Raw genomic sequence first — 22,829 nt, forward strand, 5'->3', positions numbered from 1 at the left:
TGGTTGCCCTTCCGAGGGACCAGTCACTGCCGGAAGTTTGAGGAGGGCCACGACCCAAGGTTATATACTATTAATGGTTTTTTTTTTTGCAAAATATTATTAAGAGGAAAGAGGAAGCTCACAGACTGAAGTTTATGTGGTTCTTTGTTGTTAATTTGGTCTGTTGAGGCATTGTGTTTTTATCTTTTTTTTTAAAGGAAAATATTATTAAGAATAAAGAGGAATTGTTCTACTTTATATTCGTTGCTATAAGTATTGTGAGTTCTGAACTTTAGTTGCACTAGATTTGTAATTAAACAGAGAAATATCTTTGTGGGTTTTTATTGTGTACAAATCATAGAGGAGGTTATATACTAGTAATGGTTTCCTTGTGATTGATTCAAGCAACAACCAATATTCATTTGTTTTACTAGTAATTGTTTTTTTAAAAGAAACCTCTAGTCCACACTGATGTGGGTCTATCAAGCCCTCTTCCACAGTGGGTTCCGTTTATCAAACCCTTTTCCTCAGTTATTTCCGCGGCTTTACCAAGCCAGCAGCACTGCTACTCTCTTTTCTAATTCCCTCAAATGTGGGTTTATCAAATACCTTTTTGTGGCTATCTATCTACGGTGTTTGGCGGGAAATGAATGGTTTGGATCATTGAAAAGTTACCCCAAAAAATTTATCTTTATAGGATGATCTAAACCCTCTGATGTGGAGTGATGAAACCATATAGAAGATTGGAGGGTTATGATCATCCTATGATGGTAATTTTCAAGGCACATCCCATTTACTTTGGGGCCCAAGAAATGAATGGTTTGGATAGTAAAAAAGCTGGGCCCACTGTATTTTTTTAAACGGCAAAAACAACTCCCGTATAATTCTCAAAAAGGTAGATTATAAAACTCCCATATAATTCTCAAAAATCTCTCGGTGAAGTTCTCACATGATTCTGGGATTAGCATATCTTTGTAAATCCCAGATAGACTATAAATTCCAACCTGAGGTAGTCTCTTAAGATAGACTCTATTCCAACCTAAGTTCAAGGGGGGAAAATGTCATTTCCCTTTTATCTTTATAAACAAATAAGAGAGATGATATTTTCACTCCCCCTCCATTACACATGCGCCCCCCTTGTTATGTGAGATTTGATGTCAAAAACGCGTTAAAGTTGCCCACTGTTCACGTGTTCACCTCAAATCAGATTACAGTGGGGGACATGCGTAATGCAGGGGGGAGTGAAAATATCATCTCTCAAAAATAAGAACAAAAATAGGGGGAGAGAGAAAAGATAGAATATAGTGAAGACATAATCAAAGAGAGAGGAGACAGAGACAAAAACTAATAATGTTCCCATTATGCGTGTCTAGGAGTTTGGAAAGTGATACGAGATAGATGTTGGATTTTTTTATATTTAAAGCCTTACAAAGCTTTTTGACCTTTCAATTTAATGCATTTAATATTTTTTAATGTTTCATTATTAAATGCATTAAATTCAGATCCTTAGTTACAAGTTGATCAACAGCTCATGGTCATCTAAAGAATCTATTAGAATAGAAAACTTAAATACATAGTCCTCATTAGTTTTTATATGGTGTAAGCCCGTATCGTACAGTATTTTTACTGTATGGCTTACACCATAGGATGATCTACACCATCCATTAGATGGGCCACAACGGAAATACTATGTGACCCAAAAATCATTTCAATAGAATGATTCCAGCCCTATGATCTATAGAGGTTTCCATAATATATAGATTGTAGGGCTAGGATTATCATGTGGGAATGATTCTTTGAGCACATCCAATTTCCATTGTGGCCTATCAAATGGAGGGTTTCGATCAGTCTATTGTGTAAGACGTACAGTACTTTTTGAAAAAATACTGGACTACGCACAGTATACAATCTCGAGAAAATATGTAGCAACGGGCGTTGCATGCTCTTTTGCCCAAAAATACAGTGGGCACAACATTGTTTGACTGATCCTAACCCTTCAATTTGCGGAGGTTTAAACTTGACAGAGGGTTAGAGTCATCCTATGAAGAAGATTTGCTCGGCACACACTATCCTCATTAGGGCCTAATAAATGAACAGTTTAGATCAGTCAAACAATGTAGGGCCACGGTCTACAATATAAAATGGGAAATGATATTCGCCGCAGATTTTTTCACCGCCACTGTAGGATTATGCGCCCCATTGTTTGCTTTATTTTACGTCAGAAAGCGTTAAAGTCTACCCCGATTCACATTACAAGTGGGGCGCATAATCATACCGGGGGGCGAAAAAGTTATTTCCCTTCCACAAAATATCTACTTTTACCTCCATCTTTAAGACACACGAGGGTTTCTTCTCAAAACCTAAAACCTTGTCATGTTTTTTTCGCTCTCAGGGGTTTTCCTCTCTGTTTTAGGGTTTCTGTAATCGTCACCAACACCACCATGACTTTCCACTGTCTCCTTCTCCTCCGATCCACCCTTCACCACCATCAAAAACCTATAATCTCCCCATCAAAACCCATTTCCTCCATTCCCTCCCCTCCCTTTTCTCAATCTCCACCCCCCAAATCCACCCCCATCTTCTTCAAATTCACCCCCTCTTCTCCAAATCCCCCCTCCTCTTTCTCCCCCCAACCGCACCTTCGCCTTCTCCTCCGTCAAAGAAGCCGCGGCGGAACGCCCGTGCCGCAAACGCCGGCTCCGGATCGAACCCCCACTCCATGCCCTTCGGCAGGACCCAAATGCCCCCGACCCCAGCCTCCCCGACTCCACCTCCGCCCTCGTGGGCCCCCGCCTCAACCTCCATAACCGCGTCCAAACCCTAATTCGCTCGGGGGACCTCGACACCGCCTCCTCCACCGCCCGCCACGCCGTCTTCTCCAACACTCGCCCCACCGTCTTCACTTGCAATGCCATCATCGCCGCCATGTTCCGCGCCAACCGCTTCGATGAAGTGGTCGCCCTTTTTAGGTAACTTTTGTTTTATGAATGGTTAAAAATAGGAAAAATTATTAAAAAAATGCAAAATTTTATCTAAATTGTGAATAAAGGGTAGTGATTTGAAAATTATAAAAAAGGTGTTGTTAGGTGAGAGAAGATAGCTTTTAAGACAAATATACCCCTCCTAGTGGTTCCGTAGTATAAAATGTGGTTCCCTAGTGGTTCCGGGGTAGAAAATGTGGTTCCCTAGTGGTTCCGGGGTATAAAATGTGGTTCCCTAGATGTTCCGGAGTAGAAAATGTGGTTCCCTAATAGTTTCGGGGTATAAAATGTGGTTCCCTAGTGGTTCCGAGGTATAAAATGTGGTTCCGTAGTGGTTCCGGGGTATAAAATGTGGTTTCGTAGTAGTTCCGGGGTAAAAAATGTGATTCCCTAGTGTTTCCGGCGTATAAAATATGGTTCCATAATGGTTCCGGGGTATAAAATGTGGTTCCATAGTGGTTTCCGAGTATAGAATGTGGTTCCGAGGTCTAAATGTGGTTCCCTAGTGATTCCGGGGTATAAAATGTAGTTCCTTAGTGGTTCCTGGGTAGAAAATGTGGTTCCCTAGTGGTCCTGGAGCAGAAAATGTGGTTTCCTAATGGTTTCGGAGTAGAAAATGTGGTTCCCTAGTGGTTCCGAGGTATAAAATGTGTTTCCCCAGTGGTTCCGAGGTAGAAAATGTGGTTCCCTAGTCGTTCCGAGGCATAAAATGTGGTTCGGTAGTGGTTCGAGGGTATAAAATGTGGTTCCCTAGTGGTTTCGAGGTTTAAAATATGGTTCCATAGTGGTTCCGAGGTATAAAATGTGGTTCCGTAATGGTTCCGGGGTATAAAATGTGGTTCCGATGTATAAAATGTGGTTCCCTAGTGGTTCCGGCGTATAAAATGTGGTTCTCTAGTGGTTCCGGGGTAGAAAATGTGGTTCCCTAGTAGTTTCGGGGTATAAAATGTGGTTCCCTAATGGTTCCGAGATATAAAATTTGGTTCCCTAGTGGTTCCGGGGTAGAAAATGAGGTTCCCACGCCGGGCCCGTACGGGCCGGGTCGACCCGCGTGTCACCCAGATTTTTGCCGTATTTTTTAAGATGTTTTTGGGAAATGTTATCCGCACTACCGTATTTTGATGAGGACACTCCTCACTTTATTAAAAGTACGGTATGGCTCGCACCATAGGATGATCCAAATCGTCCATTAGATGGGCCACAACTTAAATAGGTTGTGCCCCAAAAAGCATTTCCGTAGGTTTATCCAAACCGTCCATTAGATGGGCCACATCCTAAATAGGTTGTGCCCCAAAAGGCATTTCCGTAGGTTTATCCTAACCCTCTTATTAGAATGTTAGAGGGTTGGTCCTAACCCTCTATAGATCGGAGGGTTAGGATCAACCTATGTAAATGATTTTTGGGACACAACCAATTTAGGCTGTGACCCATCTAATTGACGCTTTGGATCATCCTATGGGGGGCCATACCGTACTTTTAGTTAATTAAATGAGGAGTGCCCTCATCAAAATACAGTAGTGTGGATAACATTTTCCTTTTTTTTGTATGGGAATTTGCTAGCCACCTTTGCCGAGGCGACTTCTCGGCTTGTGACCCATCCTTTGATGCAAAGATTGACAGAAGTAATATGGGTGCAAAGGTGGCTAGCAAAAGCATAATTGCAAAAAATAGTAATCATTACTTGTAAAAAATAATAATCATTACAGATTTGTGGGTGGAGTGCTAAGTTTTAAATGAAAAATTACGAAAAAATGGAAGCAAAGTATTAAAATTACGAAAAAAAATACCAAAATGATGCACTAACATATGACAATTACCGAACTACAAAGTTTGACTGTCTTCCGTCATAAGTCCGAACAAACCTTCGGACTTCTGAATGGAACCAATATTTTGGTTATGTATACTGGCTTCCATTCAGAAGTTCGAAGTTTTGTTCGGACTTCCGACGGAAGCCAGTAGAATAGGGATAATTCCAAAGTTTTTTATTTTCAAATTGAGTAAAAATTCGAAGGATAATAGGGATATACATTGTGATCTTAGTGTCATGCAAGCAACCATAAATTGAAGCTTGATTTTGATGTTTTAGAATAAAAAAATGCAAAGAAAATTGATTTATCTTGAAAATTGGGAAAACAACAAAATTCAGTTTTAAGCTCAAAATTCATTTTTTTGCATTTTGTAACACTGCTTCGATAAGTTTATCATAAATAAACCCTCATGATTACCAAACCCTGTTGTAAATGGCAACCTTCAAAACTCTTCCATGGAGTTTTCCACGTTAGAAAAGTCTTGAGGAAGAAGAACGTGATAGGTGAGAAGGTAATAAGTGCATATGGATAGGTGCAAAAAGGTGGAGAGAAAAAAGAGGTAGGAGGGGTATATTGTCCTAAAAGCCATCTTCTCTCATCTGACAACACCTTTTTTATAAATTTCAAATCAATACCCTTTATTCACAATTTAGACAAAACTTTGCATTTTTTTTATAATTTTCCCTTAAAAATATTATATAAGGTCAGTTTCAAAAAAAGAAAGAAAAAAGATTATAGATGGTTTTATGAAGATCAAAACCTTGAGGCCAAAGGTAGTGAGTATTCACCCATGGTTTTAAATTTCAGTTTCAGTATGTGTTTCAGCCCTCACCAAAACCGAGATTTCGGCCCTCATCTGGTACACAATTGAAAAATAATATCTTGTTGAATACCAATCTGTCCGAAATTTCAAAATCGATGTTTAATTAAAAAAATTAGATTTTTGGGTTGAATTTCTCGAAATTTTGTTAAATGTAGGCCGAAATCCGGTACCGTTTAGGGTATTGGCAAATCCAAAATCTGAAATTTCAGTCAAAATTTAAAACCATGGTAACACCTTGTACTTTTATTTTTGAATGGTTAAAAAGATTACAGGTCGCCTTTTTAGGAACTTTTTTTAATGGTTAAAAAGATTATAGGAGGGTTTTTTTAAAGATCCAAACCCTTAGACCTATAAAGGTGGTGAGTATTCAAGGTGGCAAACGATCCGTGCCGGCACCGCACGAAATTTTGCAGCCCATACAGCCCGCGGGCCAGGCACGGAACAGCATGAATGTGCCGGAGGTTAGGGTGAAAATCCTGTTAGAGTAATTAGGTCAAGCAACAGGTTGCTTGAAGCATTACACCCAAGGTATCTAATTTGGAATACCAAGTTTGTTGCCTCCAGCCCCTATATATAGAGATACACTAGGGTTAAGAGAGGTTAATGGGCTCCAGCCCAAATGGGCCCACTACACCTGGTCCATTACCTATTGGGCTTATATTAGAACATACATGGGTTATATTATATATACCCAACAATCTCCTCCTATGTTCTACATATAGCACAATCCAATAGATAGATAATGTGATGTCCAAACAAAATTATTGAAGCACCCATATCACCATATCAATAAAGATTTGTAATCCAATTGAAAACAAAATACTTTAAAGAATAACCAAAAGTTTTAGAAATAATCTAAACTCAAACATAAGCAGTTTCATATGGAGGTGAACTATTTAATCAACGGAAAAGAAAATAATAGTTCCCACTGCGCTATAAGGATTCACTCATCAAGTAAGTCATCCTCATCAAGATCCAAATTGAGGCAATCTCCTCCATTTTCGCCAATTCCTGTAAATTATCAAATATGAATTTCATTAAAAAATGAATCCAATCATTTGCGTATTTTACTAAAAGTATCTAGTTCTACCAGAAGAACTTAGTACAATTTCATAATGGCTGAAAATCAAATATTAATATCAATAAGCATCAATGTCAAGTTTCAATCAAGAACAAGACCTAAATAGTTTCTTTTACAAAGAACCATTCCATGTTTCCATTTGGAATGTTACAGGCATCATATCCAAATTGAGTTAAGCTGTATTATCAAGTTTGGAATGAAACAACCTTTCCCAAGAAGGACATGTCATCAAATGTGGAATGACATGAAGATAACTGTAAACATCATTGAAACATATCAAGTGCTTATCTTGGCCAAGATAGGGAGATTCGAAAAATTCAAATAATAGGAATGTAGGTTAAGACACGTCTACACAGTCTTTAACCCCATCTCCCCCACAGTTTTGAATATTCGATCTTTGTTCAGTCCCTTCGTAAGAGCATCGGCCATATTATCCTTCGATCGCACATCAACCAAAGTGATAATACCTTGTTCTAGAAGATAATTCAGCGTGGCATGTTTCAGCCTGACATGTCTCCTCTTACCATTAAAGAGTGAGTTTTTCACAATCGTAATTGTAGCTTGATTATCACAGAACAAACTTAAAGAGTTAATCTTTAAATGGGTCAATGGAATGTCCAGGATCAGATCTCTTATCCACTCTGCTTCATCTCCTGTAGAAGCTAAAGCATAAAGTTCCGATTCCATAGATGACAAAGCAATACAAGTCTGTCTCTTTGACTTCCATGCAACAGCGGCTCCACCCAGTGTAAAAACATAACCACTGGTAGATTTACTGTCTCCTAATTCTGAGCCCCATGATGCATCAGAATACCCTTCCAGGATAAGAGGATGGCCAGTATAACATAGAGCATATCCTTGAGTACCCTTAAGGTATCTCATCAGCCTCATAAGGGCATCCCAGTGCTCATGGCCAGGATTACTAGTGAAACGACTCAGCATGCCAACTGTAAAGGCTATGTCTGGTCTAGTGCAACTCATAGCATACATGAGACTACAAATCAGTTTAGAATAATCTAACTGATTCACACTGTCTCCTCCATTAGAGATCAGCTTCTTGGTATAATCAAATGGTGTCTCAATCGGTTTACACTCACTGTATCCCCATGTAGAAAGTAGTTTTTCAATATAATGGGCTTGGCTAAGAGTAATCCCTTGCCTTTCAAAACTTACTTTCATACCAAGAATGGTGTCAACAACACCAAGATCTTTCATGTCGAATTCTTGAGCCAAAGTGGTTTTCACGTCACTCACTACAGAGAGATCGGAACCAAGAATCAACATATCGTCCACATACAAACAAATAATCGCAACCTTATTCGACACAGAACGATAGTAAAGGCATTTATCTGAGTAACTGGTCTGAAAACCAAAGCTCTTTACTACATTGTCAAGTTTTTGATGCCACAATTTAGGTGCTTGTTTAAGACCATACAAAGATTTGTGTAACTTACAAACTCTGTTCTCGAAACCTGCCATGACAAACCCTTCAGGTTGGTTCATGTAGATTTCCTCTGTGAGGTCTCCATTAAGGAAAGCCGTTTTTACATCCATTTGATGCACAATATACTTCTCAATAGAAGCCAAAGCAAGAAGAATTCTTATCGTTGCCAAATGACAGACCGGTGAGTAAACATCAAAGTAGTCTATCCCACTGACTTGAGTATAGCCCTTAGCTACTAAACGTGCTTTATACCGAGCAGGATTAAGTTTCTTCTTCAAAATCCACTTACAGCCCACAATCTTAGCCCCTTTTGGCAAATCGACTAGCTGCCAAGTTTGATTTTGTAACAGAGAGCTCATTTCATCATCAATGGCTTCTGCCCACAATAAAGAGTCCCTAGATCTCATCACGTCCTGATAGGATGATGGATCATTCTCCAATTGGTAGGTCACAAAGTCCTCACCAAATTCTTGGGTACTCTATCACATGGATGTAGCATATAGAGATTTAGGATGTGTTTGCAGTCAAAGCTGCCTCTCCTCAAATGCAACTAGGCATGCCAGCTGACATTAACATGGAGTTTAACACTGAAGTTAACGTCCTGTTCTTACACTCAGCTATGCCAATTGATTGAGGCGAGAGAAGAGCAGTAGTGTTAAGGATTACGCCCTAAGAGGCACAGAATTCCGTGAACCCTGTCAATGTGTATCTTCTCCTTCTCTATCACCCCTAACTCTCACACTTGTCAAATATAATTGACATATATAATGGTATCTTATGAGTGCTAGTAAGTTAAACAATTTTCTGATAGTGCACATGTCCCAATGGGTTGTATAACAACTTAGGAGCAATTAGCGATGAACTATCCTAACTAACAGTCTCATTGTCTAAACTCAAATCAAACATACCATCTATCAAATATGCACAATCAAAATAGTATGAGTTAACAATCAAAGTTACTCTACCACACATAAATGAAGTACATATCCAGCATAGTCTAAAGACTAATAGAAATTAAATTCTTTTGAAGAGCATGAACTACTTTAACAATTTTTAAAGTTAGTATTTGTCCTGAAAAAAAAAATGACCAAGTTTGCAGTACCAGCGTGAGTCACCTCTACCTCTGCTCCACTGGCCACTGTAACAGTCTCTTTCGCAGCAACAACATCAATTAATAGTTTCTTGAAGTTGCAAACATGACAAGTGGCTTATGTATCTAACCACCAATCTGAAGAAGTACTGGCCTTACTGTTGCCTAACATAGCAACAAAACTCTTAGGCTCAGTCTTACCCACCATCATATGAGCTTCCTTCTGTGGTGTGTCAGATTTAGACTTGTTAGGTAGCCTACAATCTGCCATAAAGTGATCACATTTCCCACAGTTGTGGCACTTGCCATTCTTTTCTGGAAGATAGGCTTTTTGGCTTCCAACTTGGGATTGTCACTTTTAGGTGACTTGGATTTTCAAGGAAATTTCTTGGGATTTGTTACCGCGTTAGTAGCAGATTGTTGCTGTCTAACTATCTCCAAATTATTCCTGGCTCGATTCTCATCTTCGATTAGAATGAATCGTTTAAGAGCATCCAATCTCACTTGCACATTTTTCCTATACATTTCAGTTTTAAAAGAATGCCATTGAGATGCATCAACTTTTTTAGTCGTCGCAGCAAAGGTACTCAAAACGGCGTAAAAACAATTCATATATTTTATACCGAATTGAGTCTTTTGCTTCCATGAATTAAATTCAGACCCACCAAAGGACTGAAGTTTGACCATCTCAAACGGAAGAGAACTCTTTTCCATTGTATTATTTAAATGAAATTAAATTAGAAAGAGTGCACCTGGATGGAGAGAAGTCGACCAAGGAGAATTCGTCCCCAAATTTCGACCACAAGAATTTTGCCACAATATATGTCACCACCAAAATTCGGCAACATGATTCGGCCACGATCGTTCGGATCCAAGAGAAATTATGATTCAACTATTCCTCCACGATATTATTCCTTTGAATAATCAGCCCCGAGGGATTCGACCACCAAAGAAGACCACGACCCAAAAGGGTTTCAACCCTCTACTTTACAGTTATAAGAGAGAGAGTGAGAGTGTTGCCCCCAAAAGATCCCCAAATGAGATATCCAACATGTATTCAGTTTGAGCGAGCAACGATTTAGTTGGCTGCGTTCCTCCTTGTTTTTGGAAGATAAACCCTCAGCCAAAAACAAATTTTGAAAGGAAATTAAACCCACGGCCAAAACCGATTTCTAAGTAGAGTGAAACAACCACAAGAATCAGCCACAACCAAGAACCGTCCACAGGTGGTTAGAGAGGGAGGACGAAAAAGATTTGGTTACTGTGTGGGAAACGAGTAACTCATGAGATGGGAATAGATAGAGAGAGACAGACGTTCAAAACCCCATCCCCTGTCTTTTGATAAACACACACCAATCCTCCTTGTTTCTATGGGATGGATGTTAGAAAAACAAAAACGAGAAGAGTCTAACAAGGACCAGGTACAAAACCCCTAAATCCATGGCTTTTAATTTTGCTTGGGGCCTCCTTTTTTTTATTATTCTTTGATTCCAACTATGGGAGAAAGAAATAAGAGAGTGAAGACAGAGTCACACCGTTTATTCCTTCTTGATTCAACGATGAATAAACCCACGAGCAAGAGAGGACAGACGTCTCCTTGTCCAACGATTGGATACGAGAATAATCCCACGATCCAAACTTGGAGGGAAGAAAACCCACGGTCAATCTTGAAACCCACGTCAATTCGATTTTGTTTCTGTGTGAAACATGAATCCAATCCGAGAGATAGAGGCTTCTAATCAAACGAATAAAAATTAGGGTTCATAGTGCTTCAAGATTGTTAGAGTAATTATGTCAAGCAACAGGTTGCTTGAAGCATTACACCCAAGGTATCTAATTTGGAATACCAAGTTTGTTGCCTCCAGCCCCTATATATAGAGATACACTAGGGTTAAGAGAGGTTAATGGGCTCCAGCCCAAATGGGCCCACTACACCTGGTCCATTACCTATTGGGCTTATATTAGAACATACATGGGTTATATTATATATACCCAACAAATCCGACCTCCAATAGGTCACCACCATGTGGCGCTGAGCTGATCAATGGATCCAAACCGCTAATAAGGCAACCAAGGGCACGTAGATAATTCCACGCCATCCCAAGCACTAACAATATGTTGGCGGTAATATGGCCGTTGAGATCTTTGGGGGCATGTTTGGATCTATGGAAAATAAAATTATGGAAAGGAAAAGTTCCCTCAAGTTTTTTATGGGCATTTTCTGGATTTTCTATTCCTTCGGTTTGGTTCACATTCATCAATTTCTTAAATTCCTCGGTTTTGCTTCATCTAGCAGCAGCACTCCTCTCTTTCTCCAACTCAAGGAACAGCAGCACAAGCTTATTTTTACCGAACATCCATTCCCATGAGTGCCTATCTCCTTTGATATTGACATTCAAGCCTAATAATGCCCATGATTTCCATCAACTTTTTCAAAACCATGGCTCTGTATCCCACAAGCTACATGAATCCCTTCCCATGAGTGCCTATCTCCTGGAATACATCCAAACATCCCCATAGACTTAAGAGGTTGATTTCAAATCCAAATCGTCAGCGAGGATGGTTTCAGATGATGATGATGATGATGCTCATCAACAACAAGGTTGGGCATCAGAAGCATTTATTTTTCTTGAAAAGCAAGAATACAGGTCTAGTTGGGTTTTATTCTGACCTTATTTTTTGTAGAAAGTTTAATTCTGGAAAAGAAAATTTCGTATTTAATGAGTTTACCAAACCATGAAAAACTCATTTTTAAGGAAAGTTTTTTCAAAAAAAGGAAAATGCCTATATACAAACATGCCCTTAGATTTCCAACTACCCGAACTTTATCAACTTACCTCATTGGTAGGGCTACTAGAATCATTGTCTTCTTGAATTTACACACCCTTATGTTTGTATTTTCCAAAAAACTATGTCATCATCACCCACTACTGTTTGCCTTTCCTTAAATATGACACGCTAATGTTTGTCTTTTCTTAAATATGACAGCATTTCACCATGTTGTTTGTTTTTTTCATGAAAATTAAGTGAAAAGTGAAAAACATGGGAGAGGAAGTGAAAGTTTCGAACCATTCAAAGAAAAAAAAAGGTGGTGAAAATTTCGATTCCCATAGAGGAATGATAGCTTGGAGAAGCTTTTATGTGAGTAAGTGCATTCCAAGGCTTAGGTTGTAAAAACTAAAATAGCATGATCAAATCATAAGCATGTAATTGGACAAAATAAACTCGAGAGGCGATTGGGCATAAATACATGTATTTGACGCTTCATTAATTCATAATGATTTATCTACCGTGAGTCCAAAGTCTGCAAAACAAAGAACGTTATGGGCGGTCTTCTACCCTCTCCACTTCCTTATGTGCATTTCATTGGGAAGGAATAACAGCCTTATGTGTGAGAGTTCCTTCTCTGATATAGCTTCTTTCTTTCGAAATATCCACTTGCACCCGATCACTTTCCTGTCCTTGGGCTTTTCAACAAGCTCCCATGTGTTGTTCTTCTGGAGTGATTCCATCTCTTCTATCATAGCTGTCATCCACCTATCATGCTGCACACTGCTAATAGAATCTTGAAAAGTAGAAGGGTCACCCCTACCAACAACTAAAGCAAAAGATAACATATCTTCAAAACCTTACCTGACCGGTGCTTTGGTATTTCTCTTTGGTTTGCCTATGGCAAGACTCTCATGCTGCCTCTGTGGCTCCTGCCTACTGCCAGATTGAGGTGTTACAACACCCTCAATTTGCTTAAGATATGCATATGTATCACTAAGCTCCACCTCTATCGAGGTTCCATATGCATGAATTGTCTGTTGCTGAGATTCTTCACCATTGTTTCCTTTCACCATGTGGCTTTCATCAAATACCACATCTCTACTAATGACCACCTTTTGAGCAACTAGATCCCAAAGCTTATAGCCTTTAACTCCATCTTCATAACCGAGAAATATACACGGCTTGGACTTTGGATCTAACTTTGATCGTTGCTCACTCTGGATGTGAACATATGCTGAACAACCAAATATCCTCAACGTGGAATAGTCAATTGTCCTCCCTGTCCACACTTCTTCTGGAATCTTCAAGTCAACAGGTGTAGATGGTGCTGTTCATTAGAAATCATGCCATATTAACTACCTCAACCCAAAAATGCTTTGGAAGATCTGCATTCAATCTCATGCATCTAGCTCTTTCCAAAAGTGTCATGTTCATGCGCTCAGCTACACCATTCTGCTGTGGACTACCTGGAGTAGTGAAGTGTCTCGTAATTCCTTCGTCCTTGCAGAATTTGTTGAATTCCCTATTCTTGAATTCCAACCCGTTATATGTTCTCAAGTACCTTACATGCCTTCTTGTCTGCTTCTCCACTTTTGCTTTCCACTGCTTAAATTTTGTAAATGCCTCTAACTTGTGTTTCATAAAATACACCCATACTTTTCTGGAGTAGTCATCAATGAAAGAAATAAAATAAACTGCTCCACATTTAGATGGTTCTTGTACGGGTCCCTATACATCTGAATGTACATAATCTAAAACACCATTGCTTGTATGTCGCCCTGTCTTGAACCTGACCTTGCACTGCTTTCCATACAAACAATATTTGCAGAGGCCCAGTTTACACATTCTCCTCCGCTTAAGCAATTCTCTCTCGTGAAGAACCTGCAGCCCCTTCTCGCTCATATGGCCTAAACGCATGTGCCATAGAGCCGTGTCATCTGTACCTGAGTCATCTGGAGTAGAAACAGCTGCTCCACCTGTCACTGTATTCCCTAACAACCTGTACAAGTTGCCTTCTTTCTTTCCCTTCATGACAATCATTGCCCCCTTAGTCACTTTAAGGTTTCCTCCTGTTGCCATGAAACTGCACCCACTTATATCTAAGGCCCCCAAGGAAACAAGATTTTTCTTCAGATCTAGGACATGCCTCACATCATATAGAGTTCTCACCATCCCATCAAACATCTTGATTTTAATGGTGCCTATGCCGACTGTCTTACATGCTGCATCATTCCCCATCAGAACTGTTCCTCCATTATAGGGTTGGTAGGTGTCAAACCAATCCCTATATGGACAAATATGATAAGAACACCCTGAATCCAAAATCCAGGTCTCACTCAAGTGATTTACTTGCGTGGAGACTGATAGGACATCTCCATCACCGTCTGAATTCTCAGATGCAACACTGGCCTGATCAGAAGTTTTATTCTTCTTCCTTTCCTTCATCTTTTGCTTATATTGTTTGCAATTCCTCCTTATATGGCCTTCCTTGCTACAATGGAAACATCTGAATTTACCATCTTTTTCTCTCGACTTAGATCGAGATCCTTTTCTGAAAAAACTTCTATCTTTTGACCTTTCTCTCCCCTGATCACTACTTTTCCCTCTTGCTACCAAGCCTTCACCTTGGTAATCATCCCCACTTGGTTTCTTACGTATATCATTTTCTAATAATACTGCAGTGACATCATCAAAAACCAAAGTGTCTTTCCCAAATCACAAAGTCGTAACCAGGTTATCATACGATGGAGGAAGGGAACCAAGAAGAAGTAAATCTTTATCTTCTTCTTCAATCTTCACCTCAACACTCAACAATTGAGTTATAATCTTGTTAAATGTGTTAAGGTGGGACATAAGAGGTGTCCCTTCTTCCATTTGGAGTCTATACAATTGTTTCTTAAGAAATAATTTATTTGACAAAGATTTAGCCATGTATAGACTCTCTAATTTCTTCCATAATTCAGCTGCAGTTTTAATTCCAAGGACATTGTACATTACCTCATCCGAGAGACATAGCCGGATAGCACTGACGGCTTTCATCTGGAGTTCCTCCCACTCTTCTTCTTTCATTGTTTTCGGCTTCTTATTTTTCCCCGACAATGCCTTATATAACCCTTGTTGAACCAACAAGTCTTGAACTCTTTGTTGTCATAGGCTGAAATTACTCTTGCCATCAAATCACTCCACCTCAAACTTCGTGTTTGAGCTTTTCGCAGCCATCTTGGATCAAACCTACCAACTCGTCAGGAAAACTCCACCTCGACGAGAATCCACCGCAAATGCCAAACGCTCCGCGGTTTTTGCCCGGCAAGATCGATCCAACAGCTTTGATACCAATTTGTAGAAAATCGACGGATAATGGTCAGATCAAAATCCGCTATCTAAAGCAAGATAAAACAAACCACAATTGCAACCCACAAAGAACACACAATTTTTACGTGGTTCAGCAAAGCCTACGTCCACAGGCGATCCAAGTGAAATATTCCACTAATCAAGAAAGATACAAAGATTACACTAGATTCTTCAATCGATCCAACACTTGATCGATTACAAACCCTTCCCTTGTAACCCTTTTCAAAACCCCTCTTGACTTCCTCTCTTGTACCTTAGGATCTCCTTGATTTTTCTCCTTCTCACAAAGAGGTACAAAAAGCACCCCGTTTTTCTTCTCACTTCTTTGCCAAAGGGAAACGTCACTTTTTTTCTTGCCAAAAGCAAGAATCGATGCTTTCTATTTTCCACCCCACAGTGGTTGTGTGTATAGAAACCTCTAACCATGGTTTTTCAAAAAACCCAATTACACTCCTTATTTTGGTTTTCTCCAAAATAGCAACTCTACCTCTATATGGTAGATAAATCTTGGGAAACAAGGCAACATCCCAACAATCTTCTTCTCTTCCCCTTCTTCATTTTTTATTTTTTTATGCCTAAACTGAACGTAGTCAATCCTCTTTAACCTAGCCTAATACCCTAAACTCATTTCCCCTAGCATGGTGAAACCAACCGAGCCCAACCCTTTATAGCCTCTTGCTCAATTCCCCATCTCCATGGACGTTCGGTCACTCTACCTCAATAACACACACCCAACCTTTGTCTAGTTTTGCCCAAAACAGTGCCTAACCCATGCCAACCTTAGCCTTGTTTTGCCCAAAACAGTGCCTAACCCATAGCCAACCTTAGCCCAAAATTGCATGTCCAGTGCCTAAGACGCCCACCAGAATTGCCTATCCAGTGCCTAAGATGCCCACTAGAATTGCCTATCCAATGCCCAGAATTGCCTGTCTAGTGCCTAAGACGCCCACTCAGAATTGCATGTCCAGTGCCTAAGACGCCCACCCAGAATTGCCTATCCAGTGCCTAGAATTGCCTGTCCAGTGCCTAAGACGCCCACCCAGAATCGCCGATCCAGCGCCTAAGACGCCCACTCATAATTACTTGTCCAGTGCTTGATGACGCCTACCAGTGCCTAAGATTGAAACACAAAATTGCCTAAGCCGCACCCTAAAGCAACACTCTAACCCTAACCCACACCCTATGCCGCACCCTAAACTGCACCTCAACCTGAGCCAACCCAAGTCAACCCGGTTCAACCCAAGTCAACCCAGTCCAACCCTGGTCAAACTCGAACCTAACCCATGCCAACCCGAGTCACCTTAACACATTGCCCAACTGAGTCATACCCTTAGGATCTAAACAAAGTTGCACTCCTAGAACTTACACCGAGTTACACTTTCTACTTCAGCAGAGTTATGACCTTATACTCAAACTGAGTTACATCCTTACATCCAAATCCATTTGGCCAAATCTTATAAGATCACCTCTTTCGACTTCCCAAACTGATGCCCTTATGATTCAATACTTTCAAGATAACTCCGAGTGTCCAAACCAAAGTCCCAAATCCAAGATTCCAAACCAAAGTTCCAAATTCAAATTTTCCATCCTAATCCTCTAATGGAACTACGTGTGGCTTGATCCCCACCATGGGGTACGTAGGCAACTTGGCACCCCCAAGTTCAGTCGCACCATTCTTCTACCTCTTTCCTTCCCCTTCCAAAGCCCATCTTTTGCATTGTTCGTAGTTGCATGCTCAGTTAATTCTTCTTGCATGAAATTATATGTTTAGTTATTTTATCATATGCTTAGAATTTGCATCGTAGATTGTTTATCATGTTCTTTTGCATGTTTAGAGTAATTGTTCGCTTCCTTTGCATGCTTAGTTGATTTGTTTAAATTTGGAATTCAAAAGAATTTGAAAATCTTAAAGAATCTAAGAACTCGTAATCACTTAAAATGGAACATCCCCGTCTTCTAAACATAAAGTTCTAGAGTTCTAAACTTAGAAATCACACTCTAGGTTCTCCAAAATAGAATTCTTAGAATCCAAAGTTCACAAATAAACTAAAAGTGCAACTTAAGTCCATTGCATTAGACTTAGGAGCAAGTAATCTAGTTCACACAATCTAATCCAACTCAAACAAAATTTCATCAATCTCAGTAAAACGTCAAAAAAGTAGGCATGTAGTTGCATGTAGGATGCACTCCTGGCCCGCATGAGTCTAAACTGTGAATGGCCAAATAATTAGAAATCCTTAGGTTAATTCAAATAAACATTCACATTCCCCTTTTTAGTTGGAACTTAAACAATTAAAGCTTTTAAAAGTTGAAGACCGACATTTGTCGGGCAAGAAGGGTGCCTAACACCTTCCTTTCTTGTAACCAGATAACTTACCAAATTTGTAAATCGTAGACCAAATATACAGAGTTAATTATGGGTCATAGATCCCTAAACTAGGTGGCGACTCTGGTCATGGCTTCTCTCGTAAGTTAGGATTTTCATCCCAAATTTATGAGAAAAGCAATCATATTCAAAATCAATGGACAAAGGCATTACCATCATAACACACACCCTCGTAGGTCAACCTCCGAACGGGATCCACACAGAGAGAGGAGATGAGAGTAGAGAACATATAGAGAATGAAAGGACCATCAATCACATGCCATGAAGGAGAGAAGACACCGTAAATGTAGGTGGAGATAGTTAGCGAGATTAAAATGTCAATTAAAGAGAGATAAAGAAGTATAACTTGATGAGTGGATTTGAGTTCATTGGGTAGTAGAGGGAAATTGACTGAGAAGTTAAAGATGAATGAAAGAGCTTGGTTCTGCCACATTTTCACTGAAATTTTTCTAACATATGCTGAGATGAAAGAAATGAAACCATACTTATAATATTAAGGCCTAGTTTTTTCGTAATTGACATAATTTTTTACATTTTCTTGGTAGTTTTTTTCCGTAATTGTCATATTTTGATGCATTCTTTCGGAAAAAATGCCGTAGTTTTTCTACTTTGTTGCCATTTTCTCGTAAATCTCTACGTAAATGGCTAAATGATCACTTGCAATTGCAAATATGGGCGAGAAATAGCCTTGGCAAAGGTGGCTAGCAAATCCCTATATAAACAAGGGTGAGAAGTAGCCTTTGACGAAGGTGGCTAGCAAATCTTATATAAACAACAAAAATCATTAAAAACAGGAAAAAAAAACGAGCGACCTGCGGGTCCATCTAGCCCTTACGGGTGTGATCCGGGTCCACACTTCATGACCCGTAAATTTTTCTGGGTCATTTTGACCTGGCCCGTTTGACCAAGACCCGTACGGGTCGAGTCAAACCCTGCCTGGCCCATCCATTTGGCAGGTCTAGGTTTGGTTGAGTTCAAGTCAGGTTTGGGTTCGGGTTGAGGGCTTTGGCAACCCGACCTGAGTGAACCTGACATTTTCAATAAATTTTTTTATTTTTTAAGCTTAAAATCCCGGGTTGGGTCGGGTTGAACTCTAGTTGGGTCAGGTTGAGGTTGGCACAAAGGGTTTCACGGATCGGGTCAGGTTGAACCTCGTCGGGTTTGAACTCGGGTCGGGTCACGTTCGGGTTGAGCAAATGGTTCTTCGGGTCGGGTTCGGGTTGGCCTCAACCGGACTCAACCCGACCCGAGTTGCACCCCTACTAATGACGCTACATGTTGCCGATGAATAGGAAGTTGATTCGGAAATACATGAAATTTAATTTAATTTTTTTAAATTATTACTATTTGAAGATCTCAAATTTTGTGTACACAACCTGTTTACATACATTCACCACCTGTTTACATTTACATTTCAAGTTCACAAATTACAATCACAAAATCACAAACTTTAATCATATTTAAAGATCACAAACTATATATTTTACAACAAAACAACCCAGTTCCTTTTTCACTACACAGTTTCTTCGTACAACTGTTGTAAAGATCTCTACCCATCTTTGTATCACACCACCGACGCCCTCATTTCCAGCCACTTGCCCACTCTCCAACACATCCTTAGAAGCCCAGAATTCCACCTCTTTGCACCCTCTTGCTGCCACACTCCATCCACCAAAAGCTCCATCAGACCCATCCTAGTTAATGCTATTCCCATCCACCAAGAAACCCCCGTCAGACCCCACCTTGCTTCCATTCTGACCTACCCAAAGCTCCACCAGAACCTCACCCTCTTGCTGCCATTTCCACGGCCAAAACTCAGCTAGAGCCTTAGCCTTGTTGCTGTCCTTTATTCACTTAAAGCATGAGAGAGAGAGAGAGAGAGAGAGAGAGAGAGAGAGAGAGAGAGAGAGAGAGAGAGACGTGTTCCATCATCTCTACAACTGTTGCGTCTTGATTCACTAACATAAGGCTAAACCTACAAGTAAACAAAACCAAAGATTAGATTAAACATAGATAACCCATTTCTTATTTAGCAAGAATCTATTAGTGATATCAATTTTTCAAAACATCATTTTCATGAACAATATCAGAACAAAATCAAAGACAAGAATGGAACAACATTCTCAGTCCAAAAGGAAGAAGGATGATATGAAGCACATGGATACAATTTATGCCTTGGAATGAAGGAAGTTAAATTTAGAGGAGGAAATTTGCGGACCATCTATACAATTTGGGTATTGAAAAATACACGTATATTTCAGTACATCATGGGCTTGAAAATTATTTTAGGTATTCTATAAAGAGGTAGATGGGATTGGGAAGAAGGTCACACTCGATTTCACGATATATAACAAGAATATCTACATGTAACTTTTCAATTTTCACAATAAAGAACTTACCTTGAATAATATTCCACGATAATGTCGTATAGGATATGCTGGGTCCTCAATCCATTCAATGAGGCTTTCTTTACCTGCATATGCACATTAATACTTTTGAGATCAAGAAATAAGAATATCCTATATCCAAAAAGCATGGCAACTGAGAAAGAGGGCAAACCATTAATATTAATTAGTGAACATAAGCACATGAAACAATAAATTTCTCACTGGCTGCATATCATAAAAACAATAGATGCCAAATTTTTATTCTGAAAATCAAAACAAGAAATTCTATGCATAGTTTCATCAGAAAACAATGTAAAAAAAATAAGTAAGATTGTCAATAAAATTATCATCATGCACTAGAAATTATATGTATATCATTCACTTACTAAGAAGGTCGGCAAAGCGAAGCGTCTTTGATAGTTCTAAAACTTCTGGATTCTCTTATCAGAGGTTCATCTGCCAGCTCTACGACCGTGATCTGAACCCCAGAGAAATTATCTCCTAATGTTTCATTATCAACTTCTGCTTCTGGATCTTCGCTCAGAAGAAACCACGCGCCACTGTATCCCCTTTCGACAAATACTCAGTAAAATAACCCTAGGACAAGCCAAATCAGAAGAAACATTAATGAAATTGGCAAGTTATTTATGAAATCAATATTCAACATATAATTTAGATCGAAAGGTAACAACATTTATACCTGATCGGGCAAATGATCTCCGTGGCTGCCAAAGGGTGCATGTGGTTGTAGGGGGGTGGGGGGCATCGCAGGTTCACACATATTCGTTCAATTGAAATTAATGAACAATTACTTATGATTATTGTTTTCTTAATTCAAAATCGCAATGAAAAAAACAAAGCCAGTCGTGCTCAACAAATTATCTAACACACTGCTGGAACAAAAAGCTTTGCGAGAGCAGCGAAAGAAGAGGTAATTTCATGAGTTGGTATAATAGTTGATTTACCTTTTAATATTGAAAGTGGCTTGCTTACATTGTTGATATGCTGATAGACCATAGAGACGGGAGTAGTGCTGAGCTGATCAAAGCTTTTCATCTCTACCCATACTAGTAAAAAAACCGGGCAGGCTAAGGATTATATCTCCAAAATTTTGATAGTATGTTTCATAAAATTTCTATTTAATCTATTGAGTCATATATGAGAATTAACTTTGAACATTTCAGTTCAATTTATATTTTTTCGTTTGTTTTCAGGAGAAATTTAATGAGTATCATTCTCAGCACCCCGAGTCTTTGCGGGGCCCTGTCTCTATAAGTGATGGCGTATTCTCCCAATACCTGGGTCCAGAGAGACGTGGCTGGGTACGTATGTTTGGGTTCCTCCCTACCGCTTCTGGGATAGATAGCTCGCCCTCCACTCGTGGGACGTCACAACAAGAGGTCGTTTCTCTTGAAAGACAGGTGGTCGAGATGACAGAGAAGCAGATGCAGACAGATAGAACGATGGCACAAGTCTTAGCTTATTTACATACATCAAACCTCGGCCATGTAAGTCTTTAGTTTTGTTCTTTATCAGTGATGAATAATAATTTCATTTCACGAGCCCGGAATCAAGACATACCTAAAAGTAGTAAAGACTAGTCATCCAAGGATTAAGGCCATGGAACCCATAAAATATATTATGTGCAATGGATAAATCTAGAGATAACAGGGTTCGTACCTAATTACGAATGAGGAAGGTGTTAGGCACCCCATTCGCCCAAGCACACTCGGTCTCTTATGCCATTTTTATTATTTTCGAAAAATTTTGGCCGAAAATCATGTGAATGAGAACAAACATCCCTTAAAAAGCGTCTACCTAAGCATGCATGATCAAGGGATGAGCAAAAGAAAAATAAACAACCAAGTCCTAACTCATCACATCTAACCCTAACTCATCACATCTAATCCTAACTCATCACTTCTAGGAAAGTTGTAAACAAATACATGCATAGCTACATCTAAGCAGGTCATAGCAATGATAATGAGCAACTATGATGAGATAAGATAAGCAGGAAAGCATGTGATTATGATAGGATAAGCAGGTAAATAGTAAAGAGCTATAACTGAGCATGTGAATAAGCAGTAAAGAAAGTAACCTAACACTACAGCTAAGAGTGTGCAGACATGTGAGCATGTGTAAGAAATAAGGATAATCAAAAGAAAGAAGTAAACACACTAGCATATACCTATATATAAACACTCCACAAAACAGAAGAAAACACACTTACATGTCCCCATATATAACATTCCACAAAAGAAAACACATTAGCATATCCCTATATATAAACACTTCACATAGAGAAAGAAAAAATACTAACATGTCCCTATATATGAACACTCCATAAAGGAGAAGAAAACACACTAACGTATCCCTATACAAGAAGTCATAAAAAATCCCAAAACACAAACCCTAATGTGCAGTTTCTCTGTTGATCAAAGGGCTAGGATCATCCTTCTAACTTCTTAATATCCCAAAAACACCCTCCTAAAAAACCTAATTGCCAGCATATCCTGTAATAACTCTACGGTCCGTCTCATAACTAGGGCTGCAACTCGGGTCGGGCTGGTCGGGTTTTGGAGAACCCAACCCTACCCGAGAAATATCTCGGGTCGGGTGGGGTCGGGTTTTTTTTTCGGAAAACCCACGATTCCCAAACCCGGCCCTACCCATGATAAATCTCGGGTCGGGATTTTTCACGTTGACGCAAATTTTTAAGGAAAATTC

The 22,829-nt window shown here is 39.5% G+C and overlaps 1 long non-coding RNA gene across 1 annotated transcript; it reads left to right on the plus strand.

The window, feature by feature from the left end:
- The first annotated feature begins 15,140 nt into the window (after nucleotides 1-15,140).
- On the plus strand, nucleotides 15,141-21,604 carry LOC143890668 (uncharacterized). Its single transcript, XR_013255212.1, has 3 exons — nucleotides 15,141-21,033; nucleotides 21,115-21,219; nucleotides 21,317-21,604. It is a non-coding gene; the product is annotated as an uncharacterized LOC143890668 (long non-coding RNA).
- The last annotated feature ends 1,225 nt before the right edge of the window (nucleotides 21,605-22,829 follow it).

The sequence above is a fragment of the Tasmannia lanceolata genome, unplaced genomic scaffold, assembly GCF_043159265.1.
Source record: "Tasmannia lanceolata isolate RefF3 unplaced genomic scaffold, GAP_Taslan_0.1 ptg000013l, whole genome shotgun sequence".
Taxonomy (NCBI): domain Eukaryota; kingdom Viridiplantae; phylum Streptophyta; class Magnoliopsida; order Canellales; family Winteraceae; genus Tasmannia; species Tasmannia lanceolata.